Raw genomic sequence first — 7467 nt, 5'->3', positions numbered from 1 at the left:
CTAATTACTAACGAACGGTTTGGGTTACGGTCAAAGTTACTTTGTTCAAAGTTATATAGTATCGTAGGCTATTCGTGTCTAAAATATGGTGTACCTGTGTTGATTGTAACGTGATCTATTTGGCTCTAAAGAATTCTTGGTAGGAACGCGTTTTACTACTTCGCGCCCCTAGAACTAGAGACAGGTGAATGGTCTATATTCTCACAAAAGATGAAGGAAGAGCAAATTTATTGATACCACAGCCAGGACAGTATATCAGCCTGGTATTGTGCAAGTTTAAACCGGATATACAAAATCCTTATCAATTTATGAAGGGAAACGCACTTCTGTGAGATGCGATCCTAAAATCGTCTATGAGGAACGCAATGTTGGGACGACGCCTCCTTGCCAAGAGGTCTGGGAGTTATATTTCGCTAAGACTTCAACGCATTTCTTTCAAATTTCAGTGACTAATTTTCAAATGCGTTCCCACCCCATGCCCAAAATCCCATGCCGATATCACAATTTATTTTTGAGTTAACTATCTTTAAAGCTTTTGGAGATTAACTTCCATAACTACTTCATATATCACAGTTCACATGTCATCTCAATTGAAGATTGTATTTTCACAAGGCATAATTAGCAGTTTTATTGACAGCACAGCTAGATCAGCACATCAGCCTGGTATTGTGAGAGTTCTGTCCCGATATACAAGACCCTACTCGTTTTATGAATGAAAGCGCACTTCTGTGCGACCAAGGTGGTGCGACGCGGTCCTAGAATTGTAATGTTGGGAGGACGTCTTCCTGCCACAAGGAAGCCGCATCATCTCGGCGGTCATAGCGCGCTTAGAACTCCACGGATTTCTTTCAAATTCTGGGGACTGATTTGTAAATGCTTTGATAGCCGATAGCCAAATTCTCATATCGAAACAATAATTCATTGTGGAGTTACTATCATTTAACCATCTAGAGATTAAATCGTACTTCTCATGCCACTTCGCATGCCGTGTATACCTTGTATCTTCACAAGGAATATAAAAGAAAAGCCTATCTATTAACTTGACAGCTAGATAAGTATATTAGCCTTGCATTGTATAAATCTATAAAATTACATACGACGTGAGATATTCGTTTAAGAAAGAAAAACGCTTACATGCGGTGCAAATTATCTTAATCGTCTGTATTTTGGACGCCTCCTCGCGTGAACGCTCTAGGTCGCACAGGGCACATACTATTAGGTGATACTCTTTATCTCGCCAAGCATTTAATTGGATTATTCGTTCTGAATTTGGATGATATATCTATTAATGATTACACATGAACATGTATAACTTAATCGATATGCTAAAATCATGGAATATCACAGATCTACGTCATATTTCGGTGAGAGAAGACAAACGTGTAATTTGTGAAATCATTATAGATCATCAACCCCTCAATTGCCTATATTGACTACACTAACCGTTATTTAAGCGTTACACGAGTTCGTAAGACTTTGGGGTGTACAGGATAATACCCGGTTATTTTGTTGACTTTCAGAAATGATAAATTTGCACTAAAATGAATGCTGATAGGCGTGAACCAATGATAAGAGACTTTATGGAAAGGTTTCAGCTTCTACTTAAAGTCAGTACCTTGTTCAGTCAGTGTAACAGACCCTCTTTTGCCTCAGGGAAATAATAACTACTATTATCTATTGTGAATAAACTCTAGTTCATCTGTAATTCATGAAATGATCTTTTGTGTTCATATACAACGTTTCTCATTTTATATCATATTATAACTAGGAAAATACACACTCAACACAACATCTGAAAAGCAAGATTTGTGTGATTTTATTGACACACATGACAGTGAAACCAGTGTTTTCAGCTACCTTTCTCGTAATGCTACACATATCAATAATCCACAGGGTCATCATCATGTACTGGAGTCATAAGACTGAACAAATACTCCAAACTACTTTGACTTAAACCTGACTTGACTGATTCTACTGTAGCTCAACTTTGTTCCTGCAATGTGGCCATTCCTAAACAATCACAAACAAGATTAGGAACTTCTTCACTGAATGGTTAATCTGATACCAACATAATTCACACAATGACCACTCAGCACCTGGGCTACAAGTGATTTTCAATCAATTTTTTTCACATTAGGGGAATAAACTGCAAAGTGATTTTTCAATTCAAGCTTTGAAATCCTTCATGTACACATGTAATGCAGTAAAATTTCCCTCATTGGTACAAGTACATGCATGTTCAAAGCATTGTTACAATGTTCACCATTCTCCTCAATCCTATTGTTTCATATGGTTTTTCCAAGTAGAATACAGGGTTCTCACCAGATTTTTTCACAGCGTAGGGGTCAGTGACGTACAGAAGGGCAACTTTCTGTGGCACAAGCCACACATTGAGTCCACAAAACATGCATGCAGTAGGGAATGTAGTGTTCTCCGAGAAAACTCATGAACCTGAGGCACTTTTCAATCAGAGAAGTTTGCACAAATAGCTACCGTTATCAATTATGGATGGAATAAACACTAGTTCATCTTAATTCAGGATGTTATATAATTTTTGTAGTTATGTTATCTATCTCGGTGGAACGAAACATGTTTCTATAATTGAATATAATAACAATAACTATGAGAAGGCACGCTCAACACATGTACGTATGGATTACTGAAGAACTTCTTAATCTGCTCATATTCATACAAACACTGACAATGAAAATGCTGGCTTAAGGTTACAAGTATCAGTAGTTCTTGGGAAATAATGTGTGATCACATACAGTAGTCATAAGACAATAATTCACACCTGTGACAGTACTATAAACTGCATTTGTTTCCACAAAGTTTCATTGCCATTGTTTTCTCAAAGCTCAGTTCCTACCAGGAACTGAGCTTTGAGAAGCTAGCCAGGACTTTGAGGTGGCCCAGTGTGGTCTGCTTTCTGGTATCCACAGTTCAGCTGTATGTTGACGTCTGGCACCTGTGACAGGAAGAGGGAAGAATGTCAAATCATGCACCAGCTTCAAGCTTCTTGTACTTAGAGTTAAACATAAACCTGGCATCAAAATCAACCTGAACAAACATAATTACTTAAGATACCAGTACTGTCAATTCTTGTGCAAAAAAAAACAAAACAAAAAAAACTTCCTGGCTTACAGTGACCCTGGCTGGTTTAAATACAAACTAGTCTAGTATGTTGACTCCGTTGCTCCTATGGTACAAGTACTATTGTAAGAAAACTAACATATATAGGCTTAAAAGCCTGTTTCATTGTATTTTTTCACTTGCCTACTTCAATGACTTACATGCAGACATACATACATGTTTTGAATTTGAAAGTCAAAGATTTCAGACAGTGGGGCTAATCATGAGTTTCAGTTTCTACAAATAAAACAGAGTAATAATAATATAACGCACATGTAATAATTCTGTCATGCAAGGAGATGATATATAGTGATCAAAAAACCTAGTAACTAATGATCACTTGATGGTCCATGAATTATGTTTACATCAATCAGCACATTAGAATAAGCAAATTGAAGAACAGTTACAAAAGTATGTCTGAATCTAATGTTTTTTCATGACCCGTGGTGAAGATTTTGCAAACACTGATGTGATAATTGTAAATGTGTAACAGTAGCCTTCATTTACTCCCCTCTCTCTGTATAGGAGTAAGGAAATTTAAGTGCAGCAATTTATCAGCATGATCTTCCTAGATATGCAACAAATAAAACCTTTGGCAGATACCACTACAGTCAAAATCAGGGTTGACCGTTAGATAAGCAAAACATTGCCCAGTACACCCACAATTTCACAATTTGTGAGAAAAACCTTACATTTGCCGACAAACCTTGCTACAATGTTGCTCTGTAGCAGACTAGAGAAGGTCTGTACGGGATTTCTATACTTAATTTTAAGCTGGTGATTTAGTTATGCAGTAGATTCATACGTATACTATGCTGTCTTAAATGTTGATCTAGTTTATATGCACTTAAGTACATATTTATATTCCATTAGCACTCTAGACATGACTGAATGTAATCCAAATAATATGACCTGTCTGTACCCTGTATATGTGTGTGTGTGTGTGTGTGTGTGTGTGTGTGTGTGACAGTAGTATGTGTGTGTGTGTGTGTGTGTGTATGTGTGTGTGTGTGTGTGTGTGTGTGTGTGTACAACAGTATAACGTACATTGTATGTGTGTGTGTACAGTATGTGTGTCTGTGTATGTACAGTAGTATGTGTGTGTGTGTATATTACAATGGTATGTGTGTGTGTGTGCGCGCACACGTGTGTGTACAGTAGTATGTGTGTGTGTGTCAGTATGTACAGTCAGTGGTATATGTGTGTGTGGTGGAGATTGTGTGGGTGGTGGATTCATACATTGGGAAACTCAAGGCTATATTCAAGGAGAATGGGACAAAAGACTAGGTCTAGGAAATCCAGCTGCTTAAAGTCAACAGGTACTACAGGGCAATTGTCTTCTTGCTTGACCAAGATCATAAAGGTGTGTAATTATATCAGAAACAATGTGCTGCAAGAAAAATCTGCAGTAAAGGTTTACATATTGGCCAGGCGACGTTCTTCTCTGGAGATAGAATAGGGGAGCTGAGGTCGTCCCAAGTGTACAGAGCATGGGGTTTTAAACCTTACTGACAACCGGTTACTAGTACGCATACTATAGTACATAGCCTAGGTATATGAATGGGGTATGAATCTTATAATACAACATGTACATGTAGTTATGTTTGAGTTCTTTTTGAAGTCGGTGGAAGACAAACATATGTTTTTCGTAGTGGGTTCTGCTAATTTCTTTTTTTTTTAAATTGTGGATGGAATTTGAGGGCTAAAGTTCAATAATGAGCTAACTTCTTTTTTTTTTGGTCAATTACTAATTAGCAATTGGACAGAAGAAGCTGAGTTATAATTAGCTATAGCTAGTGTGCACACGCCGAAGGGCGGAAATCCCGCTGCTATACCGATACCATATTTGACAAGCAGAACTAGCTAAGGTAGTCGGAATCCGCTACCCGGTCTGGTCCACATGATTCCACAGAACTAGTACCAACAAAGTCTTTCACACTAACCTGGTATCCAGGTGGCTGGGCGGGTTTTCTTCAGGTCTGCTGAAGCTCGATTGTGGAGGGGCGGATCAACTCCTGGTGTGCGGCATATGATTCAAATATACCGGGCGGTCTGTTGAGCTGGACAGGGGGAAAACTATTAGAGCCCCGAAGACAGCCTGCCCCAAGCACGATAGATTGGATAAACTGAAGTTACTTTCAAACTGATATTGTTACTAGAGATATGGTACTGAATGCATGTATGAACTATGATTTAGGATATGTAGCATGTAACTTGTTACATGTAATTAGTGTCATCATCTGGATAACTGATCTTTCTTTTGTGCTATTGACATTAATGTTAACTAACAACATCCGAGTCATTATCTTTGCTAACAGGTCAATATAAATTTGCCATTCTCACATTCTAATCTAAACCATCAAATTATGCCAAATCTGATATAATTTTGTACGGCAATTATAAGTTGAAAACAAAATAATCTTTAACCTGCAAGTAGATTCTGTGGGAAAAACGAGGCAATACTAGTATTGGATGCCTTTTTTTACATAATATTTATTCATTGGTCTGTTGTAAGTGTCTTAGTTTAAACCATCGCATCATGGGCCAGCCAAGCAGGAGGTCAATGGATAATCTCCAAGTATTAAATTGGCCAGTCTGTAACCATTTCCCCAGATTGACCAATTTGATACTGTCTCCCCCCCCCTTCCCCCAAACATCTGCTTGGATAATAGTCAATGGATACAGCCGGGCAATATATGGAATATTGACTCGCTTACGCCACAGAATCTGCTTAGAAATAAAATAATATTGAGATGTTCAAAACTACGGCGATATATACAGTGAAAACAGGCAAGAAATACCTACCTATATAACATGCCTTATCAAAGTTGGACGTGATTTGTTGGCGAAAAGACGAGGGATCGGGTCAAACAAACATCCATCCAAAAAGTCGAAATGCAATCTGCCCGTCGTTGTTTCGCATCAGTCGATGGTCTCATGAAAGTACATGTACTTTAACTAAGCTATAATAATACTCCGTTAACAGTATTAAAAACATCTCGTGGCAGCAGCCTTGGTGTTTATTTTCATCCTGAATACTAGTAAAAAATGTCCGAGTCAGGTCAAAAATGGCCGCCATTACACCTACTAGAGGTCATCTACCGGGTGACCTCGCCAAGAAATTTACTCCTGATTACCCATATAACTGCGTGTGCAACACTTTCCGGCCGTTAACTTCCTTAGTAAGGAACTGAGTTACTAATGACGGTCACATCCTAGGATGTGAAGATAGCCTCTTGGCTTATTAGTTAGTATATAACGGTGGTCACCATTAGTTACTAGTTACTATAAACGGTATGTGTATGGGGTCGACTGACATGTTTTCGCAAAGTTGTGTTCCACATCCCTTCTGTAATTACACTTCAAGGACACAGCAGGCTGCTTCTGAAGTTGACCTTGCAACCACTGTACCTCGCTTTGATAGAAGCCGGGTGTTAACGTTACTGTTAAGCTGTAAATGACAGCCGGCAGCCGTTCGCACCAAAAGGAGAGAAGTTTGTAATCTACTCAAAGCCAAGGTTTGGTAGTCACTAGTTCGGTAGCGTTGAACCGGATATCTATTACTGTATATTGTGGGTCATGTTCTTCTGGCTATACAATTACGCACTGCCAATGTCGTCTCCTTGACTACTTTGTGACCCTGTGTACGTTGTTTCCCTTTTCTTGAGACATTCATGCTGCCAATGTATATATGGCACAGTGGTTTCTAGCACGGAACGTTGCAAGGGTGTAGTTTTGATACTGCGTATTGTAGAATTTTTAACGCGTTATTTTGCCGGTGTCACAGCGATTTCGCCAGCCAACCCCCCTCCAGCGATCAGACTTGATTAGTCAGAGGGCCTGGCTACCCAGCCACCAAACTGTTGTCGTAATTAAATTGCTACGTTTTAGGCAGTTTTTCACTGATGTTTTCTCAGGCGACAGTCTCTTTTTAGGGGTTGAAATCCAACCGGCGGCCATAATTTCTTCCAAGTCATCAATCAAACCCAGTGTTGCGGTACATTTTCTTGAAACAGTAACACCTGGTTTACACACAAATGCGGATGCCAGTCAGCCGTATTTGTCCAGTCACAGTGCACAACAGGTAATCGCACACAATTTATATTACACTACAAATGTAATAGTTTAAGCTTATTTCGGCCAATATTACTCCTACAATATAACTGTATTTTCTACTACACCCTTAATATTCACCATCCCCCTGGCCTTTCTTGGCTACTAGTATTTTGACTCACCCGTAGTGAACATTCTTCGTCACTCCAGCCTTTCTCTGATATTCTGACTTCCTCTGGACATTCTCAATTCCTATGAGGGCCAGCAATTAGAAGAATGTGT

At 39.0% G+C, this 7467-nt stretch overlaps 1 long non-coding RNA gene across 1 annotated transcript; it reads right to left on the bottom strand.

The window, feature by feature from the left end:
- Positions 1 to 1800: 1800 nt before the first annotated feature.
- On the bottom strand, positions 1801 to 6280 carry LOC109472101. Its single transcript, XR_002140339.1, has 3 exons — positions 5938 to 6280; positions 5076 to 5192; positions 1801 to 2968 (listed from the first exon to the last, which is right to left on the bottom strand). It is a non-coding gene; the product is annotated as an uncharacterized LOC109472101 (long non-coding RNA).
- Positions 6281 to 7467: the final 1187 nt, after the last annotated feature.

This window comes from Branchiostoma belcheri, unplaced genomic scaffold, assembly GCF_001625305.1.
Source record: "Branchiostoma belcheri isolate BF01 breed outbred unplaced genomic scaffold, Haploidv18h27 scaffold267, whole genome shotgun sequence".
NCBI lineage: Eukaryota > Metazoa > Chordata > Leptocardii > Amphioxiformes > Branchiostomatidae > Branchiostoma > Branchiostoma belcheri.
The sequence above is the reverse complement of the archived record's forward strand: the minus strand, read 5'-3'. Positions and strand labels throughout refer to the sequence as shown.